At 35.7% G+C, this 22,639-nt stretch overlaps 1 non-coding gene and 1 pseudogene across 1 annotated transcript; both read right to left on the bottom strand.

Moving 5' to 3' along the window:
* Nucleotides 1-13,973: 13,973 nt before the first annotated feature.
* Nucleotides 13,974-18,556, bottom strand: LOC101286947 (probable ATP-dependent RNA helicase DDX10; annotated as a pseudogene).
* Nucleotides 18,557-22,274: 3,718 nt separating this feature from the next.
* On the bottom strand, nucleotides 22,275-22,381 carry LOC117200081 (U6 spliceosomal RNA). Its single transcript, XR_004481517.1, has one exon. It is a non-coding gene; the product is annotated as a U6 spliceosomal RNA (small nuclear RNA).
* Nucleotides 22,382-22,639: the final 258 nt, after the last annotated feature.

Raw genomic sequence — 22,639 nt, 5'->3', positions numbered from 1 at the left:
TTGCCAAAAAACCCCAAAAAACAAACAAAAAAATCCTGCTGACCTTAGAAGAGTGAACATCAGAAGAGTGGAAATCTGTAAAATTCTGGCCCAAGGCTGTTTCTTAACTCACTCACATCCCCACAAGTTAGTAGACATGAAAGTTCTGCCAGAGCAGCGCAAGCCATACGGAAGAGCAGCTTCTGCTGCCATCCAAGGAGGCTCCTTTATTTTGTAGTGATGGTGATGCCCACTCTCAGTGGCATGAAGGACCAATGGCTCTACTAGCCTGATTTGGTAGTTGTTGTATATAAGAATATGTTTGAGGCTTGACTGAAGCTAAGACATGGAGGACCTCAGACAGCCACACACTCCTGACCAAATCTGAGGATGCTCACATGAGCACAGAAAATTAAAAAGGGCTCAATAGAAAGTAAAATCTGTAGTATATATGAAACCAATCTGAACTTAAGTGCACTTTTCTATACAGGCAAATACATGTCATATGCAGAGTATAAAAGTCTTATGGACTTGAAGTGGATGAGCATAACCTCAATTATTAGTTGATGCCTAAGGTTTGCAAACATTGGGAGACCTCTTAAAAATAATTTTAAAAACAATAATAAAAAAAGAACTGATCAAAGACATCAGTAGCTGCACACTGAAAGGGAGACAGACTTCATAACTTTAGTCCAATCAACCATTAAAGGAAAAAATAAAAATAAAAAATGAAAGGAAATAAACAATAAAAACCCATCCACAATTATCATTCAGTAAAAGTCAGAATCAAAAGTTGCTACAACTAGTTTATCTAAAATGTTCTGTTTCAACAACAACAACAAAAAGTTTGATATGCAAAGAAACAAGGAAGTATGACCCAAACCACGAAAAAACAGCCAATACAAACTATTTCTGAGGGATCTCAGGCATTGCATTTAGAAGACAAAGACTTCAAAGCAACTATAAATATGTGCAAATAGCTAAAGAAAAGCATATTTCAGGATTTAAAGGCAAGCATAACAACAATAAATCAAAGATATACATGCTAAAATTTATAAATTAAAATTAAGAACTAAAATGAAATTTAATGGTAGAAAAGTACAATAACTGAAGTTAAAATTTGTTAGTAGAACTCAACAGCAGATTGAATAACTAATGAAAATACTTTCTCCAAAGAAAAGCCCAGGCCCAGATGGCTACACTGGAAACTTCTATCAAATATTTAAAGAATAAATAATACCAGTCCTTCACAAACTCTTACTTAATTTAGACAAGGAGGACATACTACCCAACTCACTATGAATCCAATGTTACCCTGATACCAAAGCAAGTTAAAAACTTCATAAGAATATTACATAACAATATCCATGATGAATATATGGGCAAAAAATCTGTAACAAGATATTAGCATACTGAGTCCAGCAATGAATAAATGGATTATACACTATGGTGAATTGGGACTCATCTCAGGAATGCAAGGTTTGTTTAACAACCAAAAATCAATTAATATTATACCCCTGTCATAAAGAACATAAAGGACAAAAACCACATTATTATTTCAATAGATATAGAAAAAACATTTTAAATATCACAACACCAATTCATGATAAAAACTCCCCCCAAAATTGGAATAGAAGAGCACTTAAGCTCAGTCTATTAAAAGCCATCTCTGAAAATTGTGTAGGCAACATCAAAGTTAATGTTGGAAGACAATATGTTTTCCCTGATATTTGGAATAAGGTGAGAATGTCTAGTTTTGCCAATTCTACTCAACATTGTACTAGAAATTCTAACTAATGTGATAAGACAGTAACTAAGAGAGAAAGAGATAGAGGCATTCAAATTGGAAAGGGAATAGTAATGTTTCTTTATGATTTTAACATTCTATGAAGGAAACCTTAAGAAATTCATGGAGATAAGGATGGTTAATAGAAATATAAATAAGTTAAAAATTCTAGGATAGAAGATCAATATACAAAAATCAATTCTCTTTCTATTCACTAACAATGAAACACACAAAAAGGAAATTATGAAAACAATTCTTACTTCAATAGCATCAAAAATAATAAAATGCTTATTTATAATGGAAGAAAAAAATAATTGCAAGACTTGCAAACTGAATATTACAAAACATGGATGAGGGAAAATAAGATGATCTAAAATAATAGAAAGATATTTCATTTTCATGGATTGGAAGACTCAATATTGTTAAATGATGATTCTCCCCTGATTGATCTATAAATTCCATGAAATCTCTTTTAAAATCCCAGTAGTACTTTGAAGAAATTATTAAGTAGATTCTAAACTTTATACAGGAATTCAAAAAAACAAGAAATCCATCACACTTTTGAAAAAGAAGAAAGTTGAAGAATGTACAGTATCTGATTTCAAGACAAAGTATAAAGCCATAGTAATCAAAATAGTGTATTGACACAAAGATAGGTATATAGATTAATAGAACAAAATTATGGGTCTGAATGACGCTGAAACAATTGTAAATCCCTATGCAAAAAGAAGAATGAGAAAGAGGAGGAGGAGGAAGAGGAAGAGGAAGAGAAGCACTTAAACCTTTAACTTACACCATAAGAAAAAATTAACTCAAAATTAATCAGACCTAAATGTAAGACCTAAAACTATAAAACTTCTAAAATGTAGGACAAAATATTTGTGACCTTAGGTTGGGTAACAAATTCTAAAAAATGGCAATGAACATAAGAGAATAAAATGACTAAATTGGACTTCACCAAAATTAAAAAGTCTGTGTTTCAAAAATACCATTTAGAAAATCCACAAACTAAAAAAAAATATTTATGTCTCATACCTGAAAAAGACTTTGTAAATTGTGATGATTATTAAAAACTCTATAATTTGCTAACAATCATTGAATTGTACAATTACAATGGGGAAATTTTGTCGTATGGAATTATATCTTAATAAAGTCATTGAAGGATGAATGGCTGTGGAAGAGAGAACTGTTTGGTGGGTGGTGAACAAGGAATTTGATACAGAGGATTAGTTAGGAACATATTGCACAAATACAGGTTAAAGAAGATTAAATGAAAGTGCCATGCATGCACCGATGCACAGAATTAGAAATGGAAGTGACCCTAGAGATCTTTGTCTTTTCACACTACTGGATTTTAAATTAAAACTCAATAAGAGTAAGTGAGTTTTCTATTTTCAAATAGCTTTATTGGAAGAACCAAAAGTAGATCTTAGGTCTGTTGAAATATTCAGCACTCATTATACTGTTCATTATTCAGGAGTTGGTAAAAACTCAGTTGAAATCGTTAAGAGCAAAGTTTTCTCTTTAAAAACATTATTGTTCACAATATGCTTTATTAGCACAAGAAAGCAAATGCTTTTGTATGAACTGTGTTAGAATGGGCTCTGAATATGTATTAAGAAAGAAATAAAATAAAATAAAACCAGCTAAAGGTGTTATTCAGAACTTTAAAATTTTTGAATGCATTTTTTTCCAAAGGAAACAATGAATACCAATTTGTCCAAAAAAATAACTAAATAAAACAAAACAAAACCATTAAATTGGGAAGTATCAGATGTAACCAATTTCCTTGAAATCATAGGCAAGATATAATTCTGATCATGTTTGTTCCACTTGGCAAAGAAGGAAAGGATGTTGGTGGATGTAGGTTCGAGAGCGGGGATGATACCAATGAGATCAGTTAACCCAGGTAGTAAAAATTTGGTGTTCAGGTCAATTCATTCATTTTAGAATGACTACTAGATTTATTTGGATTTAACAAAAGGAGTGAAGATTCCAAAAGCCATAATTTCCCTAGAAATAAGATAAGCAAAAATTAGTTCATTTTCTCTGAATTAATACTGAATTAGTGAATTTATTTCTGGAAGCAAAAAATGATTTACGTTCAATATGTCTGCAATTTCAAGGTGAAAAGCCTAGCCTGTGGAATATTACATGCATGGAAAAATCAATCCAAGGAATTTTTTTTTCCCGTGAAGCAGATATTTCAATAATTAACCTACAATCAAGCGACACCCTCTATAATAATATCTTTCTTACAGTGAATACTAAGAGCTTAGTATACAGTGCTCTTCTTATTCTATAAGCACCTATTTTGATGAGTGACTCTAGAGATTGTTAACGCAATGCCAGCTGATTGAAGGCATTGCATAGATTCAGATCTTCATGTAAATGTTACCTGACTACAGTGATCATGATCTAAGTTCTCTAGCCCCTCACCTTCCATGGTAAAAATTCCATGGGATGGAAATATTTGAAATCTAATCCTGGTAATATCACTGATTATCTCTGGAACTTTAGGGAAATTATTTTAAATCTTTGAGCCTTAGTATCGCCTACTATAAAATAGGAACAATTGGACTTGCCATTCCTATCTCAAAAGATCTGTATTAGTCAGTTTAGGCTAGGCATGTTATGGTGACAATTAAAATAAAATAACCCTCACATGTCTGTGTTTTATTTCCCACTTGTGTGAAATTCAGTCTAGATTGTTGGACCTCCTCCACCTTGTAACTATATTATCTGGAACATGTGCTATTCAAGGTTACTGTCATAGGGAATGGGAACGATATAAAGAGGCACCTAACTCTCAATTGCCTCAGTGTGGAATTGACTCACATAATTGTCCCTTACATTTCATTTACCAATAATAATCACATGGTCCCAATAAATTGCAACGAGACCTGCAAATGTGGAGGACTGCCTGATGGGCACTGTCATTGCACACTATCATTGATGACAATAATGGTAATATTATAACTAACAGCAAATATTTCATGTAATCTACTCTACCATCCTCTCCTAAAAGAACTATCATGCTTTCATTTTAGGGATGGGCAGTTTAATTAATTTATATTTTTTGCTCAAAGTCACATAGCTACTAAGAGTTGAAACTAGGAGTCAGATTCAGATACGTCTGATTCCAAAGCTTCTCCTATGAACCACTATGCTATTCAGTATAGAGATATGGAAGGCAAATTTAATTCTCATGGTGTTAAACACAGGGTGCTTCACCTTCTTCTGTACTATTTTGGTCCTATAGCTTCTGATCTAGCCTCTAGATAACCCGAACCATTGTAAGAGCTCATAATGTTTTTTCTTTGAGGAGCATTTGCAAAGACTAGCAATTTTTAAATAAAGGTGTTTCTATATCTCTTTTTAGGCTTAAATATCGTTGATGTTGCTTATGTTAATTTAAATAAATTGACATTAGTTGATGTTTCATTAATACAATGTTCTGTTCATGAAAATATGACTGCTTAATGAAAACATTTTAATTGCACAATTGACAACAAAAGTGACAGGCTAATAAATATTATCCTGCTGATATAGTGCTTTATATATACAAACAGATACTATATAGAGTTAGATTATAATATAGTGTCTGCCATTTTAACCTTTCCAAATAAACCCTGGACTCTGTTTTGCCTTTTTTTTTTTAGCATATAACAACTCACATTGTGCCACTAAATGGCATCTCTCTTCAGAGATTACAAAACAATGATATATGCATTAATGAGCATGCTGCTGTGTTGAGAACATTATGAAAGAGAAAGCATATTGGCAGTGATATTAAAGGATCTACAATTCAGAAAGGTAAGCTGTAAATGACTAAAATATTCCTTGCTATTATTTAAGTGTAACTCATTTTTCTAGATATTCAATGTGCAATGAATGCCTTTTATGTAAGTGGAAAGAAGAAGTTAGCAACACAATATCAGTTTACATAAAACCTGGTCCATTAATAACTTTGCCTATCAGGTTGAGGTCAAAAATTCAATTAAGTTCCACTATAATGATGATTCTTTCTACTAGAAATCTGATTCTCACCTATCCTGATAATAGAATGATTCAATCTTGGGAATTAGAAGTGTCAGGAGCAATTAGATTAACATGTTTGTATTTTGCTATAAAAACATTGGAAGAAAGAATGCTTTGTAAGACATTACAACTATATTAAATTTGATTGAATTGTAGAACAAATTCCTGGTATGTAGCTCCTATACTTACAATTCATTCTAAAAGCTTTACACTGTAGAAGATATTTGTAGTTAGATGAATATATGTTTACTATTGTTTAGCAGTGATTTTTTTTTGTTTGACTTTCTTCCTTTTTAAATTTTTTTGTAAACAAAATATATTTCTTTCCCTGGCCTGTAGTTGTAAATTAGCCTTTGAATTCAAATGACAGCATGTTCCTTTTCTTTTCCTGTACAATTCTTGTCACAAATTGTGCTGTTTTTAATGGCAAATCAGCTAATTAGAGACAGCGTGGTGTGGAAAATGAATGGAGCTAATTAAATTAGTATTAAAACACTTAGTAATTAATCACTTCTTGCATAGTTATTATTCAGAGCTTAAAATTGTTGGCAAAGCTTATTCTTATCCATAAGTTTTTCTCAAAATTATTAGCATTAAAAAAAGATACTTGGGGCATATCCTAAACACACAAAAGTTTGCAAAGGAACCATTACTTCATTTAAGATTGTGTACACCTACAGAATTCACAATGTCATTAATTTTTCTTAAGATCCTATATTTAAATGCTAACTTTCCTATAAAGAGTTAGTAGATATTGAAAAGAAGACTCTAGGATAAAATATTACTATAAGAGCTTGTTTTCAATCATTAATTTCTCTTGTAACTTGTGGGCTGCTAACTGAACACCAGGTGCTCTTCACTCACACCATCTCTGACTTCTAGGATAATATTGGCCTTCAAATCTCAGATCTTTCAGTAACTGTTTTTTTCACTCATCCAGCTTGCCTGAAAATCAACAGCTAACTCACATCTTGTGAACCTTTCCTCTAACTTGTGAGTCAACCTAGAGAAAGCTTCTTATTCTCTAATGGTTATAGTTTGTTCTCCTTTGGCAATACAGAAGTATAGGGAAAGATGATAAATTACTGATAGATTGGTTAATTGAGAATAGAACATTGGCATGAAGAGTTTTTTATTTAAATTACTGCTTCAGTTCTGTTGTACAAAAGCTTTGAATTTGGTTGTACAAATCAAGGAAATATCCTAACACGATTTTTATATGTATTTGTGATGTTAGTTTTTATTCATGTATTCAGTCACTTATTCATTGAAGCAATAGTTCTATACGGGTAGGACTCAACCCTCAACCCTAACTGAGGCTCTGAAACCACTTTGGACTATTTTAAAAATAGACATGTCTGTACCCTTGAAGAATCTTCATCAATAGACCTGCAGTGGGTCCAGACCAAACATATTATTAAGGCTATATAGAAGATGAGATAATGGTACATACTGGGGTTAAGAACCACTATTCAAGATGTTATTCTAGGCACAGGGACTATAAAGACTAATAAGAAATGGTCCCTGTAGTAGCTTTCAGTCTAAAACAGTTATGAACCACTAAGTAAAATGAGAATAATTATCCCTCTTACATGTGACACTGAGAGTGAACAGCTGACCATAGGAGTACATCCAATGGCTGAGGAAATTTCCCCCAGAATCATTTTTATTTCTAAGTTATTGAGTTTAAAATCAAATTTAAATATATTCATTTTAGTATGTACACAGGAATATTGGGACTGATTAAAAGTGATATCAAGAGAAATGGTGTTTTCTCAATTATAGATTTAGAATTAATATTCAAAACAGTATTTTTAAAATATATTTTCTATGGCATATGGATGTCAGGCCCAGGTTTTATTCACCATTTTATTGCAGGATCAAAACCGTGAGAGATGCATAGAGATCACTCTATAAATTTTTGTTGAATTAATGACCAAATGAATAAATAATGTATCTCTGAAATGATGATTATATTGGTTATTGCTTTGCTTTGACTAAATTAATTTCACTAATCACTCCCCCCCCCCATTCTTTTAGTGAATGTCAAGGAAACCTTTTAAGTATTATGAAAGGAGTTTTCTGAATTGCCTCCCCAAAGCATGACAGCCATAATGACTAACAGAAATTTTCTCACCTGCTGAGCAAACTACCTCAGCAATCTGTGCAAAGTCAAATGCTATTACTGCCAAGATGGGATTTTGAATTCTACAAATCTTGGATCCTTCTTCCTAGAATATAACCAAAACAAGATTCATGAAACCAAGAAAAATGCTGCCAAGGCAATTACATTGTTGCTTTCCAATTCCTGACTGTTTTAGAAGGCAAATAGCATTGGGAACCAAATTCTGTCAAGAATTAATTATGGAATTAGGTGATAATGACAAAGATGACAGAGAATTTGAGCCAATTTGGAGAATTAACTGAAGAATTAAAACTACAGTAACATGGCAACAATTGAGAGGATTAATAGTACTTACAGTATAGCTTTTGCCCTGATTTCAGCACGAGTAAACGATGAAAATTCTGAAACTCCAAATATCAGTCTCAGACAGAGAGGTGAGAGAACTGACTTATTAGAAGCAATTCCCAAGATTGATAATAGTAGCTCACACTTATCTAATGTTTCTTGTACCGTGTTGCAATGATCACATCCCTGCTCTGAGCATGTTATAAATACTGACCCCTTTATCCTTCCCAAAACCCTATAAGGCAAGTTCAATTATTACTTTTTTTCTTCCTTATATATATATATATATATTTTTTTTTTTAATTATTATTTTTTTTTGCGGTCGCGTGCCTCTCACTGTTGTGGCCTCTCCCGTTGCGGAGCACAGGCTCTGGACGCGCAGGCTCAGCGGCCATGGCTCACGGGCCTAGCTGCTCCGTGGCATGTGAGATATTCCCGGACCGGGGCACGAACCCGTGTCCCCTGCATCGGCAGGCGGACTCCCAACCATTGCACCACCAGGGAAGCCCCCTAATATTTTTATGGATGAGGCAGACAGATCTTCTCAGCGTCAGAAACAAGATTTGAACCCAAGCTTTCTGGTTCTAGAGTCTTATGATTTTAACAACTGTGTTGAAAAAAAAGAATTTTACAACATCCCTTTTTGAACAATATGCTCTCTTGACATTTTTATGCTTGGCTGTTCAGAGACAATAAATGAAATATTTTATGTATTATTTAGTTTCCAGAAAATATAATCTTATTTTCAAACCCCTCTTCCTTCTATTATGACACTAGTTCTCCATTATTGAAAAGCCATCCTAGTCATCATTCATTTTTACTCCAAAATATAGTAATATTATTAGATTTACTGTCAATAAGGACCTGCTTACACCTGAAGTATTTGAGATACAAATGTGTACAACAGGATGTTGAATAAATTTCTGAGATTCCATGACTCTGTATAACACTTAGCAGTTTCAGTGATGATATCTTTGATAGTGTGTTACTGGTGGGAATTCTTTTCAACTATACCATAAATATATTTGGAAAATATTCCTATGTTTTGTGATTTCAGTTTAGAGAGAGAACTGTTAAATGAAAACAGGAATTTAATGGATCAGGTTGACTTTTGAAAAAAGAATTAAAGAATATTACTCAGCTATAAAAAGGAATGAAATAGTTCCATTTGCAGAGACGTGTATGGACCTAGAGATTGCCATACAGAGTGAAGTAAGTTAGAAAGAGAAAAACAAATATTGTATAATATTGCTTATACGTGGAATCTAGAAAAATGGTACAAATGAACTTATTGACAAAGCAGAAATAGAATCACAGAAGTAGAGAACAAACTTATGGTTACCAAGGGGGGAAAGGAGGATGGGACGAATTGGGAGATTGGGATTGACATATATACACTACTGTGTATAAAATACATAAGAAATGAGAACTTATTGTTTAGCACAGGGAACCCTACTCAATGATCTGTGGTGACCTAAATGGGAAGGAAATCTAAAAAACAGTGGATATATGTATAGGCATACTTGATTCACTCTGCTGTACTGCAGAAACTAATACAACATTGGAAAGCAACTATACGTCAATAAAAGTTAATAACAAATAAAAATTTTAAAACGGAATTGAATATAAGACTAAAATCCACTTGTGTTATTATCTTGGCTCTCTTTGAATAGCAGAATTTCAATTGTGTCCAGATAGTCTTGCCACAGTAAGAATCTTTATCCTCTTCTCAAGCCTTCTCAGACAGGCTGCTTGACCTAAAGAGTTGAAAAATCTCTTCCTTTTCCTTTTTGAATTAACCCAGAGGATAAAGCATGTGGATTTATAAGCTTGTCATGACGTCTTAAATTTTGAACTTTGATAATTCTAGGCTTCATTCCAACCATAGTCTTGGCTCTTGGTTGTCTCCTACAGGTAAGATGTGCCATTTATGGATTCAGAGGAATCATTTTCCTTTCTACTAACAAGGACGTAAAATCTTGAAAACTTGACATGATTCTGGCATCTCTCAGCTGCAGTCAGTAATAAAATTCACCTGTAGGCTTAGTCCAGCCAAATTCCTGAACACTTAAGAACTTCTGATCAACAGAAACATTGGCATCTGGATCTTACCTTATGTCTCTTCTTTTGGCTGGATTTGTATATTCAGTCTTTAGTTTCTGGGTTCAATGCTCCACTGTCCCTATGGGATGGAAATCTTTCCTTGAGTCCTAGACTGCTTGCCTTTTGCCAGTTTAATCTCATGTTTTCAATGTTCATGGTCACTAGAATCTATGTGTGAATAGTTTAAGCTTAATGAGTATAAACACCTTAACTCTGCATTTCTAACCATGTGTCTTATCCATATAGTCCTTGATTACTGAAGGAAAGGCAATCCTCTTGTAAATAGAGTCTGGCTCCATATTTAATATTTGATTGCTGGTATCTCCTTCTACCCTACATCTGGGAAAGCTGATAAGAAAGCCTACTTTCTCTCTCCTTTGATGCCACTGGGAAGATCAAACCCCATAAGCTCCAGCTAGTGCATGGGAGTCCTCACCACAGCCTCATTCCCTAACCACCTTAAAACCCCAAGTTAGTCTCTTTTCTCTGTTCTCTCAAGCCCTTCTTGCACCAGTTTCAGAACTCACCCCTGTTCCCCCAGAAAGTCTCTGTGTGACTAATAAACCTTTCATAACTTCTTGGTGCATGTATGACATCATTAGGATTGACATCTGAACCAAATTTGGGGTGAGTGTTTATTCTGCTTCTTTTGAGTGACCAAAATTAGTTGTCATTCTTCTTGGGACTTTTCTCATTTTTTTATTTCTCTATATTTCCTGTAGCCTGATTCCTTTTGATTCTGATTTCATTTCTGAATCCTTTCAACTTTTTTTTTTTTCTGGAAAAAGAAGGCTTATCTACCTATTTCCTCACCCTCTTCATGGCCTTTTTTCTCTACTAGCTTGCGTTCTCTTAATCCTGGATCTGCCTAAGGATATCACTTCCTCTACAGGACTCAACAATGGAGAATATTCATTTTACCAAACCCATTGTGGATAATCCCACCTGGCTTTTACCATTCCAATTATGCATCACTCCTTTTCCACAAACAAACTTGTACTGAAGAGTTCTATGCCTGGTTTAGATTTTCATTCTTTATCCTAGATATTTTCACCATATATCTAGGAAACATCAATAATTATGAACAAAATCCATCCAAGTAACCAGGTGCTAAATTCCTGGGCTTCCTCCATTTACTGGCTTCACCCATGCTCTGCTTCATTATTTTCTTCCTATACCATTTCATGACCCTTCTTTTATCAGGCAGACCAGCATAAAAGAAATCTTAATATCAAACAAGATTACTCTCTGACCAATAAATCTTGTCCTTCCAAGAATCTCACACCCTCACATTTACTAAACTTTCTAATTAAAGTACTGAGGCCACCAATTCTTTGACCTCTCTTTTCTTCCATCTTAATGGAAGCTCAGCAATATTAAGTCAGTATCACACAGATAGTAACTAGACAATTCCTTGGTTTGCTTGGAAAATAAAGTTATTATGCATGGTCTCTCTCAACTTTCCTCCCCTCTGTCTGCTCCTCAACTTCATTACTATCTATACTTACTTCCTTTTCTGCAATTCCAAAGAATGAGATCCCTCTTCCTATTCTTAGGCAACTTCTGACTCTATCAATGTCTTTGACCTCATTAATCCCTGACTCTTTTGGAATCTTGTACCATCAGTGAGCCACACTCTAGCTTTTCTATCTTCAACCTCTTCTCTATTCAGACAGTTTTTAGCCTAAGTATCTCATCCTTGAATCATGTTACTCCCAAGCTCTTATCCTTCTCAAGCCATTCTAATCCATGATTTCAAAATAATCAGCAACAGTTTCTATCTCCATTTTCTCACCTCCCCTTCCCTCCAAAATAAATCATAAAAATCTATGTAAATTTTTGGCTTACATGGTACCAATAACATCAATTCTCAAATGCAATGGATATTTTCTATTATTTTCTTCCTTAACCTTTATTCTGTATTTAATTGGCAATTCCTTTCATCTTGAAATGCTGTTTCTCTTTGATTCTGTAACATCATTCTCTCCTGCCCTCTTCATACCTTTGAAGATACCTTTCTGGTCTTGTCTACCCCCTCCTTTTCCTCTACCCATTATGCTCTTATTACTCATATGTTTTCCCATGACAAGGGCATCCAATTACATAGTTTCATGCTAATCACACTCATAAGGATTGCTTAAGTCACCTTCATATATCTACATTAAATTCTGCTGAACTCCTTCACCTGAATATGCCCCAAGCTCTATATATTGACTATGTGCCAATTAAATCTCCACTTAATTCTGTACCATTTGAGTTGCTCAACTCTGTCATCTCTCAAGAACTTAGCTGTCGTTTTCACTTTTCTTTTACCTTCAGCCACCACTTTCAGTTATTTACCAAGTCCTAAATATTTCACATCCAATATATATATGAAATAAAGACATATTTCACATTATGTGTATATTATATCCATTTATATCTGTCTATATCTATCTGTCTGTCTATCACTCCTCTGCTTTCATATCAATCTTTCTGCCCTAGTCACGTCCCCCAAATCTCAAAACTGGATTATTGCACTAATTCCCTAGCTAATCTCTCTGCTTTCATTCTTCACTCTTTGGATTATGCTGGTTTCAGTATTCTGTAAATACAAACCCAACTGTGACAATTCTATTGAAAATCCTACCTTTACTCCACATTTTCTAAATATGGTTTACCAGGCATTGTAAGGTTTGGACCTACTCATGCAGACTTACTTCCTGCTATCTTCCTTTATACCTTTCATACTCCAGCAGCAATGAATTGCTTATATTTTCTCTATACCTCAATCCCTCCCCAATATATCACACTGCTTTTGCTTATGTTTATCTTTGCCTAGATATCCCTTCATAGGCATAGGCCTCCTCCTTCCTCCACTCCCCCAGTCTACCTGGAAAACTTCTACCTCTACTTATCTTTTAAGATTCAGATTAGAGGTCACTCTTTCCAAAGCCTTTGCTCTGACCTCTCTAGGCTGCATTATGTGTCCCTCTTCTGTATGTCTTTTACTTATTAGACTCTATACCGTGTTTTTTGCCTATCTTTACCATTAGATTATGATATCCTTTAGGGCACAGGCTATGTCTCATAAATCGTTGTTACTCCAGCACCTAGCAAAGTTCCTGACACATGGCCAATAAACTTTTATTGCATGGGGAGTCTTCAAGCCATAAAATGATTCACAGGAGAATTAATGGAGAAGTAACATGGTCTGAGCACTCCTTTGGGAATCAGTACTCTGTGTGATGTTGGTGAGGTCACTTAACCTTTCTGTGTCTCTATTCTTTCAGCCGAAAAGAGACCACCTATATATTAAGATTCTTTTTCAGCTCTATATTTGTATGAAATGTGTACTCTTCATGCTCTTCATGCTTTGATTATAGAAATTTAACAACTCCCTTGAGATATTTTCAGACATTACACACAGTAACTACACTGAAGTTAGGAAGTTATTTTGAACCAAGTCACTTATACAGATAAAGTTCCCTAGGAAAGTAATATAAGTAAATGTGAACTGAATAAATAATAAATTTTTGTGACTTAAAAAAATTTCTTGACAATATTATATATGCAGTGGAAGTACTAAACATATACATATATGTGTATACTTATTCAATACATTCTATATATAAAATCATACATATAAACCATACATATTTCTCTCCAGTAATTTTTTTTTGCTTCTGTAGCTATGGTCACTTTTTTCTTCACACTGGATTTAGAAGGTTCTTCCTTCTGTAATGTTTTATTCTCTTTAAGGTCCAACCCAAGCACATTTCACCTTAAAGAAATCAGCATCGAGTCCTTCTTCCTCCTCCTCATCATTTCTATCCAAGAACTGCATAGAAATATCCTTGATCTTCTGTACCTCATCAGTGTTAGAGACCAATTGAGCTTGAGATCCTTTTGCTTTTCCCAATTTCTTTTTCCTTTTTTATTCATCTTCTTTTTTTCTTCTTCATGATTAATGTAATTAACCAGTCTCTACTCTGCCCCTTCTGGTCTTTTCCCACCTTTTTGAAGGATGAACATTTTCTCATTGAAGTAAGCTCTAAATTCTTCCACCTCATCATTGGTGAGGGAGGGAGCTCTTGGCTCAATTACTTTATTATCTTGACTTACTACCAGTTCTTTGGTGGGTTGTTTCTGAATTTTCTGAAGAAATTTTACCCATGGTGACACAGCAAGACTAAGAGACAGGCACATTCAGGCATAGGTAACATGCCCACATTAAATACATTTTATCCTTCATTAGATATACTGAATGTATGCAGAGAACAAAACACCTTTGAGCTCTTTCTTTTGCATCTTGGGGCTAAAAAAATTCCATTATTTTTCTGGATGTCTAAAAGTTTTATTCTGGATTTATTTTGATTTTCTTCATAGGCACTTTCTTGTGGAGAAGCTGCTGTACCACCTCTCTTCCTTCTGAGGGAAGCAAAATTAATAAAGTGTCACCATTCTCTTTGTACCTACAAGTTTTATGTGTTGGTGTCCTATGGACAAACCCAAGAACCCAATTCACAGCCAGGAATCCATCCCCCTGGCTGTAATATCAGCAGCAAAGAGTATTGCAGATCTCTTGAAGGCAAATTCATTATAGTAACTTCCATTCTCCTCACTGCTGCTGTCACACATGGAGGGCAAGGATAGAAATATCAGGAAGACCAATAGCTGGCAGATCTTGTTACAAATACTAAACTTCTTTGCAACTGAAGAAAAATGTAATGTGCTTCTTCTTTAGGTGGCTTCTCAAAAAGGAATATATCCCACTTCTTTCTTACTGCAGCTCACAATCTATGTAATTCTGTTTCAAAGTGACAGGGGTGATGTATTTTGCTTTTTCATGAACTTTATATATATATATATATATATATATATATATATATATAAACATACATGTATGATTTTTGTCAAAAAAGTGTAAAACATAATCAAATATCTACAAGGTTTTATTTTTTGGGGGGGTTGGGTGGAGGGAGTATGAATACTTCAGATAAGCTATGTGTTAAAACCAAACCATTCTTCCTTAAACCAACATTTTGTTTTTAGAATCTACTGAATTCCAAGACTTTTATTATATGCAGTGGGAAGTCCAATCATCAATAACAATTATATCAAAATTATCAATTTAATTCTATTTTCATTCTACTAAATACTTAGTTTATGTGTCTGGGGAATTTCTTACTCATCTCTCTATGTTCCTGTTAGAATATAAGTTCTGGAAATTCACCATTTGAATTAAGATTCTGGCCCTGCATATCCCACCCGTGTGGCCTGAGGCAAGATATTTGAATTTCCTGTGGCTTAGATTCCTCTTCCATAAACAGGAGAGAAATATCAGAGAACTTACCCATATATTGGATTAGGCAGATTCCCAAAGCACACTCTGGAAGAGCCCATGTAATCATAACCCAGGAGAATGCGTAAGCTACAGTGGTTATAAAAGGGGATTTCAAAGTGGAAAATGAATTCAGTACTGGATATTCTGTGAAGTAGCATGGAAAGAGTTTTGAACTTGGGTCAGGTTATTTTTTGCTAATCTTTCTCATTTTAATAAATGTGTTTCTTTTCTTTCATCACTTCTCAGTTCCACCTCCTGTGGAACTGGAGGTGTCCTCTGGAAGGCCTCTCCCGTTGCGGAGCACAGGCTCTGGGCGCGCAGGCTCAGCGGCCATGGCTCACGGGCCCAGTCGCTCCGCGGCATATGGGATCTTCTCGGACCGGGGCACAAACCCGTGTCCCCTGCATCGGCAGGCGGACTCTCAACCACTGCGCCACCAGGGAAGCCCCTAAAACCTTATTTTGATACACATTGTCTCACTTAAATTTCACAGTTACTAGTGACTTGCATGTAAATTTTCTCATTTAAATAAAAAAAAAAGGAAATAAAGCTGATTGGCTTGTGCAAAGTTACACAGCTAATCTTGCTAGAAATCATGTGACCAAACTAGATCCTGCAGATGATGCAGGACAGAGACCCAGTTTCTTTGTACTGATCAGGGCTCAATCTGCAGAGCAAATATAAGGGAGAGCTATTCATTCAATACATACCTAATAGATACCCAGCAAGCACCAGGCATTGGTTTAGGGGTTGAGGATAAAGCACAGACTAATACAAGCTACAGTCCTGTCTTTGTGGAGCTAATCTTCTAGATGGGAAAAGCAGAAAATAAACAAAATAATGAGCAAAATATGTTACATGTTATTCTGGACTCAGAATAAAAATAAAGTAGGTATGGGGGATAAAGAGTACCAATGTGCTATTTTTGAATGGTTAGAGAAATCCTCACTAGAATGATAACATTTAATTAAAGACCTGTAGAAGAAGGACAGGGGTGCCCTGAGATCTCAGAGAAGGGCTTTCCAAGTAAAGGTAATTATAGTAAAAGGCCCCTGGTGGGAGATGCCTGGGCCTGGTGTGTACGCAGAACAAGGAGGTCAGTGTGCCTGGAGTAGAAGAAACAAGGGAGAGAATGGGGAGAAAGCTAACAAGAAGCCAGAATTTATAAGGCTTCATAGTCCATTGTAAGAATTGGGGGTATTAGATTGAGTGAGAAGGGCAGTCACTGCAGGGTTTAGAACAAAAGAAAAACAGTATCTGGTTTACATCATATCACCTAGGCTGTTGTGTTGGGATGAGACTTTGTTGATAAAGACAAATGTAGAAAAGTCAGTTAGGAATGACTGAAATAATCAGTGATAAGGGATGTGGCCAATCACGAGGAGGTGATGAGACTGGATCAAATTCTGGATATCCTTTTAAGGTTAAGGTGACAGTACTTGATTTAAGACTAGATGTGGGCTGTGAAAGGAAGAGAGGCATCAATGAATACCACGCATTTAAAAGGTAATAAGTTGTATATAATCCTCATTAATTTTCCTGCTAACCCTGTGGGTATGCACTGCTGAGTTTGTTGCTGTTGTTGTTATTGCTGTTTATCTGTTTATGAGCTGTTTTTCATGAGTGGCTTGAGAAAGTAGAATGGAAAGAGTCAGAAGGGTGAGGGAATTAGTTGGAATTTGGGGTAAGTTCAAAGAAACTTTAGGAACTATATTCATAGCAGACCTGCAGTAAAAATATCATTACAGAGGCAAAGCTCCATTGCTTGCTTTGCTTTTTAGCCTAGAAAATAGTTACTGTTACATGGACAGAAATTGGGAAAAAATGGTAGAATTGGGTTATATTTCCTGTGGAATTTGGCTTATCGTAACCACGTCAACAAAAATTGTCTCCACACAGCATCTTTTAAGAGATAACAACAGCTTGGCTATCCAAAACTCTTGTTTGAAATGCTATTTGTTTTCAACAGTATTTTACCTGGATTGAAAAGTCAAGCATCGTGTTTAAGCATCAGAAGTCAGCATACAATTTTTTCAAACTTGGAAGTCAAGTCGCTTTGAGAACAAATACATTGAGGTGGATACTTGGAAAGTGTATTGAAGGAGTAGCAGGGCAGATATTAATGCTGAACAATGACAAGTATGACATAGGTGCTAGTCTTCACACTGAGGGGTCACCGCACGTTATTTCACAATGGCTGCCTCAGTAGATGAGCTGACATAACAACCCACTGCCAGTGCCATAAACAATTGCCAATTTCATTTTACAGGAGTCGCATTGGTCAGCTGAACCATAAAAAGTGATGAGGATAGGTGAAACTGAATATGTTATGACTCATTCAGAGCTGGCTTATTAGTCCAAGGGCACTAGGACAGATTCAATATTGGAGAGACCAGGTTCAAACCCTAAGCCTGCCATTTAGTAGCTGCATGACATTGAGCAGACTACTGAGCTAGTTTATTCACTTTAAAAAGGAGGAAATTAATGTAGACTTATCTTAGAGAATCATGTGACTCAAATGAGACAAGGCATGTGTAAAAATGGTTTAAAGCATCATATAAATATTTCATGTTATTATTGAAAGGTTTCCCTTCGAAAAATGGAAAGGGAGAGGGTAAGAATGCCTTAGCAATTATTGAATACTCTCTGTGGTTTCAGGAATTCCCCACATAAAATAATAATGGCGTATCTATCTATCTATCTATCTATCTATACATCTATCTATACATCCATCCATCCAAGAACTCTGTTGTGCATCTTGTTGAATGTCATTGTGTATGTTACAGTCAAGATCCAAACTTAGGCCGATCTTTGTGTCCAAGCCTGCATAATTCCTGTTATACCAAGTCATTGCCTGGTCATTTTACATGCAGCAACACTGTGTCAGAGATGGAAGAAATAATGGAAATCATCTAATGGAATGGTTTTCAAATATTTCATTGCAAAGTCTTACTGGGAAGCTCAATATTTTCTAGAAATAGAGCTGACCTTGATAAAGCAGATGTGGGAACTCCAAAGTTGCTTCTCCTCTACCGAGCCCTCTTCTACCTCTCTGGGGATGGTAGGTACTTTAGGGTCTGAAAAACATTAATATAGTCCATTCCCCTCAGTTTAATGATTGAAAACAGAGTTTCAGGGAGTTTAAATGATTTACCCAAGAACAAAAAAATTTTTAATGGCAAAAAAAGAACAAGGAGCCCAGTTCTGTGCATTTTTGTAACATATGCTCCCATTTACTTCCTACATTGTTCCTACAATATTAACATCTGAAGGGTCTCCTATCTCCCACTCAAATTCTGAACCAGTTAAGAGATATATGAAGAAGTTTATCCTATGGAGATAAAAATATAACTCATATAATTGATGGAGAGCACAGCTCACTGTGTGATAACAAAAGGCAGCTCCCCAGGATCAGGGCTCACCTTGTCACAGGTAGCACTGCTTCCTCCACGTGGAAGGAGCCTTTACCAATAAACTTAACCACTGGGGACAAAAATGGGCCAGAATACAAGCTTCTTGGAGGCCAGATTAAAACTGAATGGGTAATAGGTTGAGCTCTGCCTACCTAGTTTCTACTCCCTAAATTTCTAGATTACTATCTTCCAGGGAAGTGAGGGGTCAGTAAGAGTCCAGTGCTACCTTAATATAAGACTCTTGTTGTAAAATGAAACATCGGGAGAATGGGTTTAGTGACTCCCCCTAATGGTATAAGGGGCACAGGTCTGATGAGATCACACATCATAACATATGGTTTTATTTTGTTTAAACTTCTGGTTTTAATTTTTGATTTGTGTATTATTCTATGAAGAATAACATTCTCATGAACGTATCTCAATATTTGAGTACATATCAAATTTATAAATATTATATACTTCCTTGTGGCTTTGTAATTTATAGATGAACTTACTTATTTCTGAAACTGAAAGTTACTGTAGTGAGATGTTATGTGAGGCAAAACCAAATGGGGATAAATCTTGAAACAGCATTTTCCCCTATCACCCTGAAAGAGCAGAGTAGAAGTAATTGTCATATCTTTAAAACAGGAGATATCCCAAGAACAGGGTGGAAGTTGGAGTCTTAGAATCAGTGAGACCTTGCAGGACTTATGAGAATCAAATAAAGAAGCTGTGAATAGACAATTGATGAAGGAAGCTTGGTGGTAAAGAGGGGCTTGAAACACATACCCTCCAGGTAATAATATTTACCTAAGTAAATTCCAATACATTTTGAATCTATGATTAAAAGAGGATTACTAGGGCTTCCCTGGTGGCGCAGTGGTTGAGAGTCCGCCTGCTGGTGCAGGGGACACGGGTTTATGCCCCGGTCCGGGAAGATCCCACATGCTCACGGCTAGGCCTGTGAGCCATGGCTGCTGAGCCTGCACATCTGGAGCCTGTGCTCCACAACGGGAGAAGCCACAACAGTGAGAGGCCCGCGTACCGCAAAAAACAAACAAACAAAAAAGAGGATTACTAGATATTTAATTTGAAATAAATATTCAATTTAATTCAAAAACAAGTTTAGCACTTGGGAGCATCAATTTCAAGAGCAACCATTGAAAAGTCAATGTACTCTGGAGGTTACAAAAACCATCTTTCTATGTATATAATTATAATATATGGTTTCAAGAGCTAAGAGTTCAACATTACTATAAAAATTAATATAAATCCTAGCTTCAATCTCCAAAAGAGAAAATTGCATATTCCTTCCCATTATTCTCTACTTTTCTTTGAATCTCAGATCTAACTTCTATCACTGGGTTGTGGATCACTCTGGTGAAAGTCCTGCCTCCACTGTTGTTGATATTGCCACTAACTTCAACCCATCTTCTGATTCTCAGCTTAAATATCCCCTCTGCAAGGAGCTCTCCCATGATCTTCAAATGATAATGAGTTCCCCCGGTTGTGTCTCTCATACTACTCTAAGATTCCTCCTGTCCCTTTTTATAACAGCCTCACTCTTGCTCATTTGGTCAATCAAAAATGTTTATTGAGCATATATTACATGTCAGGCATTTTTCTAGGCTCTGGATATACAATGGTGAGGAAGACAAGCTAGATTCCTGCTCTTATGGAGTACACATTCCATGCCATCAGGAATCTTAGTGGCTTTTCTTTTTTTTTCCTACTGATGTTTGCTAAATGTCTGTAATAGCTGTTGATATATGTATGTGCTCAATAAATATTTATTGAATACATGAGTGAATAAATAAATGGAAATTATGGGGAATAAATAAATATATAAGATATTGATTAATGTTTTGCAGAGAATTCATACTGGATGAAAAAATTGATAGTGGATGACTTATCCTAGATTGGTTGTTCATGGAAGACTTCTCTGAGGTTTTAACATTGAAGTTGAGACATGCCTGATAGAAAGAAATCTGTTTTACATGATTTACGTAGTCCAAAATGACCGTGCTTTGAAAAGTTCAAGCAGTGGGGAGAGACCTAGAGTTTGAGAAACCTCAGAGGGAGAGAATGAGAGTGAGGGAGAGGGGATGAGAAAGAGGGTTGGGAGAAAGAGGGGAAGAAGGAATGAAAAAGAGAGAGAGGCAGGGAGAGGAAAAAAGAGGAGAGGAGAGGAGAGGAATGAAGAGAAGAGAGGAGAGGAGAGGAGAAGACAGGAGAGGAGAGGAGAGGAGAAGAAAGGAGAGGAGAAGAGAGGAGAAGAAGGGAGAGGAGAAGAGAGGAGAAGAAGGGAGAGGAGAAGAGAGGAGAAGAAGGGAGAGGAGAGGAGAGGAGAAGAAGGGAGAGGAGAGGAGAGGAGAAGAAAGGAGAGGAGAAGAGAGGAGAAGAAGGGAGAGGAGAAGAGAGGAGAAGAAGGGAGAGGAGAGGAGAGGAGAGCTGGCAAGATGAACCAAGGCAACAAGCATGAGAGATGAAGCCATTTGGAAGTGGATCTTCCAGCCATAACTATCACCATGTGCATCAGAGATGAACCATCCAAATTCCTTTCCCACAAAATTGAGAGTAAAGGTAAAATGGCTGTTTAAGTCCCTGTGTCCTAGAGTTGTATCACAGCAACAAATAATTGAAATGTGCCTTTCACAGTCACTGTAGCATCCACAAAGCTCAATTACCAGCCCACACTAGGTGAGGAAAAAAAAAATGGAGGAATCACATCACTAGCTCTTCTTAGACTCGAGTTTTTTACTTATTTATTTATTTTATTGGAGTATAGTTGTTTTACAATATTGTGTTAGTTTATACTGTACAGCAAAGTGAATTAGCTGTATGTATACATATATCCCCTCTTTTGTGGATGTTCTTCTCATTTAGGTCACCACAGAGCACTGACTAGAGTTTCCTGAGCTATGCAGTAGGTTCTCATTAGTTATCTATTTTATACATAGTATCAAGAGTGTATATATGTCAATTCCCATCTCCCAATTCATCCCACCACCCCCTTTCCCCCTTGGTATCCATATGTTTGTTCTGTATGTCTGTATCTCTATTTCTGCTTTGTAAATAAGATCATCTATACCAATTTTTTTCAGGTTTCACATACATGCGTTAATATACAATATTTGTTTTTCTCCTTGTGACTTACTTCACTCGTATGACAGTAAAAATATGGAATGCTTCACAAATTTGCATGTCATCCTTGCACAGGGACCATGTTAATCTTCTCTGTATTGTTCCAATTTTAGTGTATGTGTTGCCAAAGGGAGCACGACTCTGAGTTTTAGTGTCTTTACATGTGGAGTAAGGGTGCTATATAATTTTCAGAATGTTTAAGAGAAGTAAATCAGGTAATATATGTAATATGTTTAATACTGTGCTTGCACACTGTAGCTACAGAAGTAGTAGAAATATGTTGTTCATTTCATTCACTGTTTATTCCCAGTGCCTAAACCATCACCTATTAGACAGAGTCCTCATTAACATTTTTTTAATGAATAAGAAAATGAATGCATAAAGCAATCTATTAG

Source organism: Orcinus orca, chromosome 4 (assembly GCF_937001465.1).
Source record: "Orcinus orca chromosome 4, mOrcOrc1.1, whole genome shotgun sequence".
NCBI classification, from domain to species: Eukaryota; Metazoa; Chordata; class Mammalia; order Artiodactyla; family Delphinidae; genus Orcinus; species Orcinus orca.
Note: the sequence above shows the minus strand (reverse complement) of the source record. Positions and strands in the feature narration are given on the sequence as shown.